Here is a 16,116-nt window from a genome sequence, read left to right on the forward strand (position 1 = left end):
AATAGAGGCCCCTTCTGTAAACGATCTGTTTGGACAGGAGGGAGAGTGCTGCAAGAGTCCAAGCGCTTGTGAAATAGGATCGGCTGCCTTCACTCCTGCTCCATTCAAAACATGTGGGGGGAAGAAAGAAACCCAGAACGGGCAAGGCAAGAGGGGAGGAGAGAGCCCCCTGCACCTCCATGCTGCTGGAAGGGTGAGAGACAAGAGAGAAAATAGGGGGAAATAATAGAAAGGGATCAATGAGTGGCATTTCTGTTTGGAGGCGCCTGCGTGTGTTTAATTATATTCCTCGCAAGAGGTTGTTGACGCAGATTTCCGTGCTGCGGGGCGGCAGAGTAATAAGATCCGGCTCTGCCTTCTACCCTGGACGATCTCGCTTGGAGCTTTACCACCAAACCCACCCGACTGCAGGGTTTGGCAGCACCTTGGGGCAGAGCGGGGCTGACACCCAGCCTCACAGCACACTGGCCAGACAGACACACAGCTTCCCCCTGCTCCTACAAGAGAGGCCCCTGCCATAAACAGAGGAGATTAAAAAGGGAGCAAAAAACGAAACAAAACAAAACCCTCTTTGCCCAACTCCGGCTGCGTCCCAGATCAAAGATCATCTCCAGTGAGGCCATCTGGTCCTTGTAAATGTAAAACCAAATTGAAAGCCCTGCCCTCACCTCCTCCGACTCCCTCAGCAATATTGCTTTTACCGGCCAAGGAAGGAGCTTGCAAAAGGCATCTGTATGTAATATAGAGCCCCTGTGCAGCTGGGCCGTAGGCTCGTGACCCCCCTTTTTGTTAATCATGGAGCAGAGGTAAATGTTTTCTTTGGAAACAGGGGCCCTGTTATTCCCAGGGGACTGGGATGAGTTATTTTTTGGGACTAGACCACAGCAGCAACCCTGTGATGGAGGAGGGCTGCTTTCCAGCTGAGGACTGGGATGTTGCTGCTGCCCTGGCTTAGAAAGGATCACATTGTGGGGCGGAGATATCCCCCTACCATTCCAGGAGTATCCCCATCATCATGAGAGCCATGCAGCAACCTCATTCTCCAACCAAAGCAGGCTTCTCCTACCACTGCTCCCTGCCTGGGATGCAAAAAGAGAATGCACAGGCCAGCAAACAAATAGAGAAAGAGAAAGACTGTACTGAGCACTTCCAAAAAGGGGACAGAGCAGATCCCAGCCAAAAATGACTTGTGAAAGTCCCTGCCACTGCCAGTCAAAATACTCCGGGCTCGACTTGAAAGGCAAGCGGGAGCCGCTATCAAGGGGAGAAAGCTACACGGGAGACATCGCAGGCAAAGAGGAGGCAGCTTGAGGAATTCCTACCCATCAAGCTTTATTGTGTTATTCCAACTAAGCAGAGACAAAAAGACAAATCTCAGCTCCCTACTTTCATTTATAATTGAACCCAGTCCAGAAGGATGGAGCAAGTACCATCTGTAATGCAGAGTGCATTAGCAGCCGGCAGAATGAAATATTCAAATTACTGTAGGCTACCTCGCATTTTAATGACAGGGTTACAAAAACCTGACTTGTAAGTGGAGATTGGACTGGAAGAACAGAAAGTTTGTTTTTCCAGTGCATGAATTAACCTAACAAAATGTTACTTTCGGGGAGGGGGGTGGGGGGGGTGGTGATGCCAAAAAAAAGCAAAGCATTTGTATGGGTAATGCTGCAACATATCCCAACAGGCTCATGAGAAGAAGAAAAAAAATATTATTCCATTTAGCTATCCTAATAGATATATTGTCCAGGGAGATGAAAAAACTCTGGGAAAGAAGGGGCAAGGCTTTTCCCTTTTGGCTGAAGATACCAAGTAAAACAGACGTAGGCGTGCACCAAACCATACCAAGAGAGAATAGAATAGAATTAACCAGGTTGGAAGAGACCTTTGAGATCATCGAGTCCAACTTATCATCCAACACCATCTAATAAACTAAACCACAGCATCAAACACCCCATCAAGTCTCACCCTAAACACCTACAGTGATGGAGACTCCACCACCTCCCTGGGCAGCACATTCCAATGGCCAATCACTCTTTCTATTAAGAACTTCTTCCTCACATCCAGACTAAACCTCCCCTGGCACAGCTTGAGACTGTGTCCTCTTGTTCTGGTGCTGCTTGCCTGGGAGAAGAGACCAGCCCCCACCTGGCCACAACCTCCCTTCAGGTTGTTGTAGACAGCAATAAGGTCTCCCCTGAGCCTCCTCTTCTCCGGGCTAAGCAACCCCAGCTCCCTCAGCCTCTCCTCATAGGGCTTGTGCTCCAAACCCCTCCCCAGCTTTGTTGCCCTTCTCTGGACTCGTTCCAGCAAGTCAACATCCTTCCTAAACTGAGGGGCCGAAGCGCAAGGTGTACACCAACCTTACCAAGACGCGCAGGTCCCACACAGAGGGATGAGTAGCAGCAGACCCGTGGATCCATAGGGTGTGTTGGTGCAGTCCCCGCACCAGCCAGCATCTCTCCATGCCATGCACCATCTGAATATGCAAATCACCCCTTGATTTTCATACTGGTGCCTGAGCCGGGATCCATTCGTTTTGATATCGTTAATCAGGGCTGCCGAAAAGCCTGACACAGTAAGTGGCTGTAGCCCCTAGCAGTAGTCAAGATAGAGTGACAGGCTCCATTTAAGATGTCACAGCATATAATAAAGTGTAAAACTATACTTAAAATAAACGAGATAGAAACAATAAACTTGACTCCAGGTTTGAACTTTCTGGCAGAGCGGCAGAGAGGTGTGAGCACACACGTGTGCATGCAGGCACGGGGCTGGGGTAGCTGGAGATGGTCCCCCAGCAGCCTGCATGCAGGTGAGAGCAAGGAGGGCTGCCTCACACATCCTCTGAAGGAGTTGAGCTTCTCAGCAAGCCTATGATAAAAAACAGTCTACACATGGACCATCACCAGAGCTTCTGGAGGTAGATGTTAAGGAGAAGGAGGAAGACAACAAGCCGTAACTGGGATCTGCCAAGGATCGAGCAGACATGCAGGCACAGGTGAGGAGCCCATGAAAGGGGCTAACCTTTGCTTTCAGCAGCTCAGCAGAGAAGAATGGATTCACCCAACTCAGGTGTCACATCCAGCACCTGAATGGAGATTGGGACAACTCAGTCCAAACCACCCTTCCCTCCTGGACACCCAGCCAGCATCATTAGCTCTTGGCCATGCTCCTGGGGCATCCCTTCCCCTTTGCCAGGGTGGAGTAGAGCAGCAGCAATGTCCTCAGCATCTCCAACCTGGGCTTGGCCATGTGCCCCAGGACCAAGAGCCACAGCAGATGCTGGAGCCCTTTACTGGCAGGATAAAGCTCAGGATCAGGCCCACGCAGGGCAGGAGGCTCCTACTAACAAGTCCAAAAAGCCCCATTTTGCTCCCCAAATCACTTCTTCACACCCCTAAACCTCCTGCACGCCCAATGGCAGCTCTCCATGCTGAGACAAACCAGTCACTCTCCCTCCTGCTAAGCAGTTAAATTAGAGAGTATTCAATTAATAACAGCTGAATATTCTGTCACATTTAGGAAGATGTATGGTAAGACAAGCGAGTTGTGATGTCTGTGACAGAAATGATAAAAGTTCTCCCGACACAGCCTGGCAGATACTTGGCTGGGGGAACTGCTTGCTCTCATGGACTCCAACGTCAGCACAGACACCAGGCCCAGTGCTGCCTTCAAAGGAGAGACACTCCAAATTGCACAGGAGAACCATTGCCAAAATCATTTGCAGGCAGCTCCCTCCCGCCCTCCTTCTGGGATCCATCTGAGATGCAGGGACAAGACCCTGGAGAAGATCTTAGCCAAGAGCGGTCAGAGACAGTGCCTGCCAGCCGCCACGTGGCAAGTATCATTCATCAGAAGCTCAAAGCCTCCCCATGTCACCTAAAGGCCACCCCACAACACTCTTCCCCTCCAGGCTGCCTCAATTTACCCATCTGCAAAAGTGACGGTGAGCATATCCCAAGTAACCCACCCCGGGGTACACCGGGGCAGTGCTTGCACGGCACCATGACTGCTGCCATGCGCCCGCCACCGGGTAAGATGCTCTCCATCCAATTTATGGATGCGGCGTGGCCAGGGGACACACGGGAGCAGTGCTCTCGAGACCGCCTCCTCTTCTTCTAGGGGGTTGTTTTTCACTGGTGTTGTTTGCGAACACAGTTTTGTTGCTAAGAAACTACCTTCGTATTGCTGGGAGAGCAAAGACAAAGCAACCGTCAAAATAACACCCTATTTTGACAGTAGCCAGATCAGAACCATAACTGATCCATTTTCTCTGCTCTCCTGTATGCTCATTACTGTGCTCCAAATACCACGCTCCTCTACATAACCCACACCCTCTATGCACACACCCACAGCACGTGTAGGCACCTGGGACCCGTGCCCCATGTGTGGGGGGCTCCATTGCATCCATTCATCCCCCAAGCAAAAGCTGAAGGAATCAGACCTGGGAAGAAGAGGGGGCTCCCCAGGGAGGCCCCACGGCTCCCTTCTAGGCAGGAAGATGGCACGAGGTCTTTGAGCAAGTAATACATGAGAAATAACAGGGAGAAGGTAAGATCTCTGCCCATGTTCACAGCAGCTAGCTCTGTGCATCAGCCCTGGTTTAGGGAGAAATTTAATTATCTGTTGGCTTAGGGTTTGTTGGGTGGGTTGGGCTTGCTTGTCATGGTGATTTTTAGGTCTCAAGGGAGAAAAAATGGGGGGAAAATAAAAACCATACACTGATCAGTTTCCAAAGTGCTTTGTGCCTCTTGCTGCTTTCAGGAGGGGAAGATCCGACCACACAGGGAAGATCAGAGCAGACCCTCACTATCGCCCTGACTCAGATGTGTTTCCCAAGCCAAGTCCCCAGGACCCTGAAAACCAGTTTATCAATGTTTCCACCTCCCAGAGCAGGAGGACATCTCTACCTTTCCTGCCAGAGTACCTCTGGCCCTTATTTGGCTAGTCCTACTGCAACTGGGAGGATCTGGGTATGAAAAGCATGCAAAATGTAATACATCTGCTCCCCGCTCCAAAAAAGGCAGGAAAGGGGCAAAATCACTCTCAGGGCAACAGAAGCTGTAGAAAAAAGCTTCTTGTGCTGATCCTGGACCATCTAGGATAGATGATGAAGAATGCTGAAGGCTTGGTGGATGCAGAGGTGTAATGAGGTCAACAATACCCTGGTGAAACCAAAAAGATAGAGGAAGGCAAATAGCTTCTTTGCAAATGTCCCATCTGCCTGGGGGCCACAGAAAGAATCAGCTGGGGCTCTACCCAATAACAACTGGGAATGAAAACTGCTTCACTGGAAAGCAGGCACATGGGTAACCACCATGCAGGCAGGGACACAGATCTTGGCACCTTGTATCCACCCTGCTGCCAAAGTCCCCCAGGGCCACAGAGCTGCTGCTGCTGATTTACAGGCAGAGGGAAAGGCAGGTAAAAGGCAAAGCTGAACCCACAACCTGTTGTGCCAAGGCCCTGCGCTTTTTCAAACCTCTGCTGCAAGAAAGGAAGCTCAGAGTCATAGCACAACCATGGTGGCTCTCACCACCCTAACAGGACAACAAACGTGGACCCACCATCCTTGAACATGATCCCCCCCAATGGCAAGCACTGACTCAAGAGCTTACTGAGAGAGCATGGACTCATCAGCAAGGGATTACAGCAGTCTGCTACACCCCTTGGTATGCACTTGTGCAGCCAGCATCATCGGCAGGCAGGGACAACCAGGACCTGAGGGAGCAGCACCCTGCCTTGGGTGCTTTTTAGGGACAATAGGAACAAAACTGAAACTGCAGGAAGTGATTCCACAATATCTAGATTGGGATTGTCTGATTCTTTCCCTGGTGCAGATAGAACATGGCTCTGGCTGATCCCTTGCTCAAGCACAAGACGTTCCCACATGTCCCCAAAACCCCAGCCCAGCACCAAAGGGCCTGTCTCCCACAGAGCAGCAGCTTGCCACGTGTGCTTTTCCCTGCCAAACCCCCGAGCTCCACCCCACAGTAGGAGAAAAAGGGAAGAGCAAGAGGAGCCCAGTCAAAACCCACCAAACCCCAAACAGCATTTCTCCACAGCAGAATAAAGCCCCTTGGAAATCTCTTCTCCACTTGGGTCTCCCAACCCACATGGAAGTGGCATTTTTCTGGGCTAATTACACAGGCTGCTCTGAGCCTTCTAGCAGAACCCAAGCTGCCAAGGCAGACATCAAAGGGCTCCCAACTCTAAAACACATAGAGAGCAGAGGCAGCAGGGTCCACAAGAGATTTCTCCCCGTTGCCCATGCCAGCCACCTGGGTGAATCAGTTCACAAGATCTCCAGCAAGGAAAGCCTGGGGAAGAGGAAGGGCAACAACTTTGTGTTTGCACGGCACGTTCCCAAGCAGGCGCAGGCAAGGAAGGGTGGTTTGGTCCTTAAGCACCAGCCACAGTAACAGCAAAGCTTTCTAGGACTTCCATCCAAGGGAAAGATTAATTATGGAGCCTGCCTACTAGCTAGGGCAGGCAAGCTGTGGGGTGCTGGATGGAGTGGCCAAGGTCGGGTTGCAGGAGAGACTGGGACAGGAGTCATGGACACATACCAGGCAGAGGTGGCTGCCATCACAGGTGGCCTAAGCACCAGTCCCAGGTACTACATATCTCAATTTCCCCAGAGCTGAATGCACTCATTGCACCTGGAGCTCTTGAGATGAGATTTTCCATACAGGTCCTTCAGCATGAAAAACAACCTTCTAGAGAAAAACTTGGTCCTGCTCAGGCCAAGTCACACTCTATGTCTGCACTTGCCAATGGGCAAGAAACCCAAGCTCTGATGGTTCCTATTCATTTTGGAAAGAAAGAAGATGCTTTTGCTCTCCCTTCCAGGAAAAGGGCACCAGCCTCAAACCACTGGCACACGATGGTCATTGACATCCCCTTCTGGCCCAGAAAGGAGCAGACTGTTTCAGCAGGACACCCTGACGTGCCAGGCACAATTTGCATCAGAGATGACTGGGGAAGATGAAGCCATCCTACCAGCTCCTCTGGCCCCCTCCTTTGGGTTTCATAAGGCTTTGCAACATGACCAGTACATGCTCCACAGAGCAACCAGCCCTTGCTCCTCACTGACAAGCACACAGAGAGGCCTCCAAAACAGCAAGGCGTGACCAGAAATCCTATGGGTCTTCAGGCTCCGGTTCTTCCATGGCCAGCAATTACCCAGGAGTGTTGCCACAAGACATTTCTGCATGGAATTTCTGCCAGAAGACATTTCTGTCCCTGGAAAAGGACAGGGGGCAAGGAAATCCGCAGGGGATGCTCTAACGTTCAGGAAGATCAGCGCATGCAAAACTGTCATGCAAGGGATGCCAACAGGGTCCCTGAACCCAGCCTGGTCTCCCCACTTCTCCCTCAGCCTTGGCTCCAGACGTATGAGAGCAAGGAAAAGGGCTGGACCACAGCTCTCTTCCTGCTAGGAAGGAGAAGGAAGACGAAGGGAAGGATAAGGCTGGGACGGCCGAGCATGGGATGTGAGGGGAAGGTGTCAATTAAAGCAATGAGGCCCTGTGCATCCCCGCGCCTGACAGCAGGGCTGAGCGGAGCTGACAGCCAGAGCGCCGGCTGGCTTCCCCGCTTCGCTGGCTGGAGCGCGCTCCCCCACACACCCCCGGCTCCAAACCGCAAGGTCGGGGCGTGCGGACACCGGCAGCGGCATAGTGTCCCTTCCCCTGCCCCCAGAGATGCTCCTAATGGGAATTATCATGGTTTGAGGTTTAAGCAGGTCATGGTCAGTCTGGAAGTGGATGGCAGCAAAGCAGTCAGGGCTGGGTGGGATGGCAGAGGGAGGTAGAAATAACTAATGAGCACTCAGCCCCTATGCAGGATGGTATCAGCTGTATGTCAGGACATGGGGAAGGTGGTAATCCAGCAGACATTGTCCCTTGAAGCCCCCTCAGACAGCCAACATGCATCCCTGTTCCTCCTCGCTTTCCCTCAGGAACTGCACCCTGGGAGCCCCTGCTTCAACCCCTTGCCTGTCCTCCCCACAGGCTCAATCTGATTACTGCTGATACACATCTCCTCCTGGCCTCCAAAACACGCTCTTCCCAGCTGAAGGATTCACAGGGACACAGAAAACTTGTCCTGATTGCAGCATTAATGGTCGTGTGGCCCATGTCATCACTGAAATGGCCTTAGGGGGAGAGTTGATGGGTCTCTGAAGTCATCAGGACTACCCCACCTCATCTTGCTCCCCTTATTAAAACCATTCATCCTGGGAGCTAAATGAATATGTTTCATCTTCAAATGCTGAGACACAACAGCAAGCAGGCAGAGATCTAATAGAACAATACCCGTCTAATCATGCCAATTTTTCTCTCCCCATCCTGCCTTCATATTACACATGCGGCCATGAGACTGAGCCAGGGCTGTGTGCAGTGGGTGAGGATGGGGCACGGCACGCTCCCAGCTTTGCTGCCACCACTGCCACATCTCATCCCCTCCCCGACAGGGTCTTCCTCCATCTGCTGTGGTGGAAAAAGCCCCAGGACTTTTAAAACTAATAAGGCAAATAGATCCCAAGCCTAATAAGTCTAAAGGAGCCAGGGAAGCGGGACAAGTTCTCTGCCACCAGCAGATCCCTGCATCCCACAGAAATACTGCATGCTACGTCCATGAATCGTTTTGGTGCTCCCTGCCACACCACCACTGGTTTTCCCAGCTCCCATTCCCTTAGATACAGGGTCGATTTTTGCCCTTGTTTGCCAAAGCACCTTTTTGCACGCACCACACCAGGGAAAGCATAACAATCTGAGGTCTCTCGCATACTTAGGGCCTCCAGCAAGGTCCCCAGCTGGGGATGCAGTGGTGGAGGATGTGATGATGGGAGCATTGGGAAGGGCTGGATATGGGCGAGGTGGCTAATCTGTTGCATCTTCCAAGAGCCTGACGGAGATGCTGCTGGCTGCCCCTTCCTAACCAGCGTTTGCACAGCAAATCCCCGTTCTATCTAATTATTAACGATAATAACAGTGGCTGGCTTGCTGGATGCCATCTGGAGCCCTGCCACATGTACCTACCAGCCCCAGGAGGGGTGGGAAAGGGGTGACCCCTGGGGGCAAGGGGTAGAGCCAAAGGGCCGGCTGGGTGGTGGGTACCAGCTTGGGATCACCCCAAGGACCCGGGGGGCCCACCCAAGCTGCCGAGCTTGTGTTCACCACTGTGGCAGGCTTCATAAGGCTTCGCTCTTTGACTGGCGTTGAGTTTATGTGAAAGTAATTAACAGTAATTAATCCTTAATTACAGTAATTAGCCAAGTCGCAGTAAATTAAACCACATCTGGAGCAGATGAGGGCTTCCGAACGGGAGGCTAGTGCAGGCGACAATCGGAGAGATGCTGAATTCATCTGACAGCATCTGATTAAGGCTACCTGTTGCAAGCAGTTCATTTGCATCACATTTTTGTTTGCATTTAGCAGTAACCCTTTCTGCCAGGCTCCCACCACAAACCTCTGCTCCCCATGCCCTCTCCTCGCTCCCCATCTGACTGACCTCTAACAGTTGCATGAATCTGAAAGGAAGAGTGAGTAGCTAGAACCCAAAAGCCAAAGGTCCCCCCTGCCATCCCCTCAACTAGCCTAGGCTACCCCAAGGTCGTGGGGATAAGCCAGCATGGGGCCAAGGAGCCACTGGGCTCCCTCACACCCTCCAAAGGCTCAGAGGTTGGTATATAAATCACCCATCCTGTGGGCAGGCACTGGGCAGGAGATGACTGAGCACAAGAGAGGCAGAGTGATGGAGGTCAGCTTCATTCCTCACCTTCCCTGTGTCCCGTATTGTAACAGCTACAACAATAACAATACTAAAAAATCTGGACTCCAAAGGGGAGCACATCAGCCAAAACAAAGGACAGGTTATTATCAATCCACTCAGCCTAGTGCCATGCAACTCTGGAGACCTTTGCTGATGTTTAGCCATGCCCACATGGGAGGGGGAAATCCTTCCCCCATCCCTTTCTTCCTACAATGGAGAAACCACAAAATGGAGAGGGGAAACAGGGTACGAGAGGCTCAGCTACAGCTTGTCATGTTTGAATGCTGAAAGAAAGCGCTCAGGGAGTAAACTGTGCTGTGGTGACTCGATTTCATGCCTTCATCCCACACGGCCAGGACGGATGCTTGGCTCTGAACCATTAGAAAAATACTGGGGACAATTCATTAAAAGATCCTATGCTCTCCTGGTCCTCACCAGCACCTCACAGCCTAGGACAAGGATTTCCATTAAGGCAGGGAAATGCCAATAGGATTTCAAGAGCAGAATTGCAACCATAATGGTCCAAAAGCAATCGCTTGATTTCAGCAGGTATTGCAAAAGCTTCAAGGCTTAATTGCACGCAATTAATGAGCATGAAGGCCCTGCATATCTTGCCTTTTCATCATGCAGTACAGGGTGGATGGGTGGTGTACCTACGCTCCTGAAGCCTAGGCAGAGTGGTAAAAAAAACCCCAACCTTTAATACCAAAATACTGTCTTGTCCCTTGGAACTAAAACTGTTCAGGATTGCCAAAGCCAACAGCTGCAACAGGCCCTGGAAATGATCAGAAGAACCTCACTTTATGAAACACAGAAAAGAGCTGCATTTGCCCCTGACTGCAAAAACCAAAGCAACCTTTTGAATTTCCTGTGCAAGCAGGAGCCTCACAGAAAAATATGTGGTTTCCCCATCTCTGTTTTGATTCTGCATCGGGCCAGATTACCCCACAGCCACTGAAACCCAACCAAGTGCTCAAACAACCACCAAAGAGCCAACATCCATCTGGCTGAGAAATGTACTTTACTGTCTGTCCCTTAGTGGAGAAAAGGGAATTCACAACTTTCCTCCCCTCCCAAGGAGAATCGTGGTGTCCCTCAGCCCCCAGGGCTATCAGCCAGGAAACAGAGCAGGAAAAACTAAGCAGGCAGAAGTGTTGCTCCACCAAATCCTGCCTTCCCAAGCCAGGCATGTCTCTGAACACAGATGCTACCTTGAGATAGCTGCACCTGGTGCGAGAACATATGCCCACCTAGGGGAAAAAGGATTTTGCAGTCAACTTGAAAGAGTGGGGAGGGTTGCTGATTCACACCCCCAAAATGAACTCACACTGTCCTTTCAGTGCAGTTTGCTTTCAATCAATAGTTTTCTGAACAGATACTCCACTGGCTTTGTACTTCAGATCCTCCACAGCTATGGCATTTACAGCAAATCACATTATCTTGCTGCAGCCACATTTCTGGCTGAGAAAAAAAAAATGAATTCATATGAATAAAAGATTCACAAATGTCTTCAAGAAATACACCCCTCAAATCCATAGTGCCAACATTTTGCTTTGTACAAAAATAACACACATTGGGAAGCTGTAACCAAACTGGCAAAGCCAGCTCCAGCCAGGCAAAAAGAATGCAGCACATGGCTCTGCTACAGAAGCAGCAATGACCTGAGATGGTTTAATGTGGAGGTAGGAGAGTATAGCTGGGCCTGCTTCTCCCCCCTCCCCACCCCCCAGGTATCAGCCAACCCCACAATCTGTACAGGCCACAGATGCTCAAGATGTGGTCTTCAAAGCTGCAAAGTATTTGACATCTCAACCTGGGTGAATAAGCAGGTTTCCAATGCACAGGGCACTCAACACTCTTGGGAGGACAGCGATTTCAGACCCCAGCAGATGTTTCATTTCAGCTTGTGCGTGTCTTTGTATCCAAATTTCCTCTCATCTCACTTGGCTGTAAAGCTTCATCTCTACAAATACAAGGAAGCCCCATGTATTAAAAGGCTCAAGAGAACTGGTTCCCAAGACAACTGGGGTTGCTTAGCCCGGAGAAGAGGAGGCTCAGGGGAGACCTTATTGCTGTCTACAACTACCTGAAGGGAGGTTGTAGCCAGCTGGGGGTTGGTCTCTTCTCCCAGCAACCAGCACCAGAACAAGAGGACACAGTCTCAAGCTGCACCAGGGCAGGTTTAGGCTGGATGTTAGGAAGAAGTTCTTAATAGAAAGAGTGATTGGCCATTGGAATGGGCTGCCCAGGGAGGTGGTGGAGTCACCCTCACTGGAGGTGTTTAGGAAGAGACTGGATGGGTTGCTTGGTGCCCTGGTTTAGTTGATTAGATGGTGTTGGGTGATAGGTTGGACTCAATGATCTCAAAGGTCTATTTCAACTTGGTTTATTGTATTCTAACTCTCAGCTGTCCAACCCTGGATTAGAACATGAGACCCTTCTCCACAGGAGATAGTGCAGGGGAAGCAGTACAACCTCCTCTGCTCATCTGCCAATTTCCCCTCTCAATGCTGGCAAAGATTTGTAGGAATATGGCCATTGGGTCAGTGTCTTCTACAAGATGGATCAGCAACGTTGCCACTGGGTCCAACTACACCCAAAGTTAAATGCTCCCTAAACCTCCAGTGTTGCTCAGCTCAGCTGCCCTACACAGCACTCACAGGTGTTACATCTCAGACTTCCAAGCTTATGTCCTTCATGATGGCTCTGACCTGCATAAGTAGCAACCTGAGTCCCCTTGGCTTTAACTTATTGTGGGTAGAAACACACATCCCTGCTCTTTGTAGCACAAATCACAGTGAAATCACCAAGGGAAACATCATCCCCTGTGTTGGTGGGGCACCACCATTTGACCCTTTCCACACTTTCAAGTCCAGTTTTCACTGCAGGAGTCCTTCAAGAAGCAACCCACTTGTTGCTCTACCTCCAGTAGTTTTGCACCAGGTGAAACAAGAAAACAAATGCAAGCCTGCTGACACCATGAAGGGAGAAGGCCCATCTTGCTTCTCCTCTCCAGAGGAAAGGAGATGTGGCCATACCCAGTGACATGGCCATGCAGGCTTCCCCAGACATCAGCTATCACTCTTTTGGGGCCAAACACTAGCGTGGACATTTTAACCTGAAAACAGAATGTGTGTGTGTGTGTGTGCAAGTTCCCAAATAAAGCCAACTAAACCCACCCACCTAGAGTCCAGGCATGCAGCATGGCCCAAGGATCTGTGGCTAGGGAGGCAGGAGGCTGCAGACTGGCCCAGGCTGCCAGGGGCCCGGCAGAGCTACGCCTGCCGCCGCAGACGGACGGACACACGCACGTTTTACGGACATGTGTGCGCTCCTTTCAGGCTGAGGGCTCGGGTCCCTCCTCATCTGCACAGCTCGAATTAATTATACACTTTAATTTCATGAATTATTAATTTGATTCTGACTCGGCAGCTTACGATTATCCAGCGCTACAGACTATGCAATTCCAGCTTCATTAAAACATCACCAGCTGCCTGAGAGACAGACATTAAATAGCAGAGAGTAATAATAAAATTAAGCTCCCTGTGCATAGCAACAGAGTCTTCCCCAGCCGCACGCCGTGAGGGCCCAACTGGTAAACAGGCCTCTTCCAGGAGCTTTATTCCCTTCCAGAGGCTGGTCCCACCCTGCTCCCTCACCGGGAGGATGCTGCTCCTGGGATGTGTGGCAGAGCAAGGAGGACCAGGGGTCTGCTGAAGCATCCTTGGCACGGGGGGGGGGGGGGGGGGCATGGCCTGGTGCTGAAGGTGAGCAGCAACCCCCTCCCAATGCCCTCCTCAGTGCCCGCAGCAAGGACAGGGACGGCTCCAGGGCTAAGATTACCTCCAAATAAATAAAGCTGGAGCGCTGCCTCCCAGCGTCTCCCTGGCAAAACAATTTATAGAGGGAAAATGTCGGAATTTAGACATTCCATTTAGCTGCTTCAGAAATCTAAGGACCCCAAACCTTGTGGGATTTGAGAAATCGATGGAATTAATTAAGGGAGATGTCCAGCGGTCTCTGCTAAGTAATCAGCAGGTACAGTAGACCTGAAATTCTATAAAGAAAAATGGGAAGGGATGACATTGAAGGAGGCAGTGGGGATTAAAAAATGAGCATCCGAGTGGTAAAGGCGCACACCCATTGATCGCTGCATTACGGATTAAGGCTTCAACGAGCAGCCAGAAGATTCTGTAGCAGAAAATGGTTACAGAGGATGAGCATGAGCAGAGCAGATATATATAACCTCTGACAGCCAGGAACAACTGAGAAGGAGAACAGCTCTGCGGCGAACCCCAGAGCAAGAAAGTTTTGGGGAAGGGGAGAATGGGGAAGCAGAGGGGGAGCTTGGAGGGAGCCATTTTGTGCAAGGAAGACCTGCCCAAGGAGGAGGGAATGGGGTTCCCTGTCCACCTCAGGGAGGAAGGTGGAGGGGAACACAGGAATGGGCATCAAGGTAGGGAAGGGACACTTGTGTGCTGGTCTAGGAGGCTGCTCCATTAGCAGTTAATGTTTGGAAATGAGGAGCAAGCCCAAGCAGATGCATACATGCACAGACTAGGCCTGCCTCCTGCTGGACTCTGTGGACCACACTTCATCTCTCTGCCCTCTCTGCTGTGGGCTACCAAGATCACCACTACTTTTAACACTATGCCTCATACTGGTCTCATGTTTTGGTTTCCCAGTCATCCCACCTTTCATGGGATGACTGCATCTGAGCCTCGGAAGACACAATCCCTACTTGGACAACATCCCTGTAGAAGCAGCTTTCCCAAGGTCACCCTGCCCAGAGCAGAGGGTACATGGCTACCTGCCTCTAAAGTGAGACTGTGCCCTTCTCACAAAGACAGCAACAGGCAGGCCAACAGTGAGCATCATCCACCCTCTGGAAGGAAACAAGTAGGCATCATCATGTCTTGAGGGGCTCTATGTATGCGTGGGAGGGAGACAAAGCAAGATCACCTGGGAGGTGCTACCCTGAAACCCTCCCCCCAGGATGCAGCCACCCACCTGTGCAAATAGTAGCACCACACTTATACCACTGTTTGGGACAAATCACAGACAAGATGTACATCTCTTGAGGTCCCAAGCACCACACAGGTCGCTGTACTCTACGATATCGCACAGCAGCCAGTTCAGACAATACTTCAGCAACACAGTGAACTCAGTTTTCCATGCTGAAAACAGATCCTTGATGGGAACACTGCAGCTGAATCCAATGCCTTGTGCAAACAGAGCTGCTGCTGGGAGGAAACCCTTGGGAAGCAGCATCACCCCACCCAGCCATTCTGCCTTCCCAGCCAAAACCCAACTGGGATTGTTGGAATACTGCAGTGAGACATTTCAGAAACCAACCCAACCCCTGGAGCTACATGCAGTGGCAGCTCCACGTCTGTGGAGGTTGTGGGGCCGGGGCCAGCCCCCTGTCACCCTCCTCATCCATATGCATTGTTGTGAGCCAGGAAAGCTAAATGTGCCAGCACACACAAACAGCTGGAGGGGACCCTCGCTTCACAGGGCAAAGACAGGCACTGTGGGTACAGGGGGGCACACAGTGGTTGGATACAGCAGGGAAAAGGGCTCACCCCATGGATGGGTGCAGCTGTAAGCACTCAGTTACTTCGGGAAGTGGTTGCAAGCTAGCAAGGCTGGTAAGGACAATGCATGCTTCCAGAAAAGGGCTGTTTGCAGCCCTGTGGGTGTCCTCACCCTGGCACTGCTGCTCCCACCACCACCACTCACACACAGAAGGGTATCTCCATCCTTCATCCTTTAAACATCTTTCAAAGATCTGGTAGTGACCAAAAAATCTTGCCTGAAGGTCATGGTCATTTTGAGCCCAACTGCACAAGAGCATCCTGGATGAAGAAGGCTCTGCAAAAACATCTTCTCTCCCCAGTGCAAGCTGGCCCACACTCTGAACCTTCCCATCCAGCTGGGCTTGGGTGGGTCACTTGTGTGGCTCTGGGTGACAGAGCAGGACACCAAGCGGACCTTGTCCCCTTTATCAAACCAGACAGTGTCACCTTCTCCATTGATAGTTGAGGGACATGGAAACCTCAGCCTCTGTGCCATGCAAGCCACAGGGACCAGGAGACACAGGATGGACAGTTGCCTGTTCAAGCTGAAGTGAGATGATCCTGCATGCAGAAGGCTGAACATTTATCCTCAAAGCCAGTATGACAAGGCACCAGCATAAAGAGACCATGACCTCAAGAAAAAGATGGGTCTAGCAAACACAGCAGCCTAAACACAGCTCATCCTTTCTCCCCAGAAAGGCCTCCTCCGTATCCAAGATGGACTTTGAAGGCTCTCTTTGCCTTCATGTCTCTGCATATC

General features: G+C 51.1%; 1 protein-coding gene across 3 annotated transcripts in view; it reads right to left on the reverse strand.

Moving 5' to 3' along the window:
• Positions 1-16,116, reverse strand: part of PBX1 (PBX homeobox 1) — a 155,094-nt gene that overhangs the window by 39,666 nt on the left and 99,312 nt on the right. The window lies entirely within an intron of this gene.

Source organism: Dryobates pubescens, chromosome 11 (genome assembly GCF_014839835.1).
Source record: "Dryobates pubescens isolate bDryPub1 chromosome 11, bDryPub1.pri, whole genome shotgun sequence".
Lineage (NCBI taxonomy): Eukaryota > Metazoa > Chordata > Aves > Piciformes > Picidae > Dryobates > Dryobates pubescens.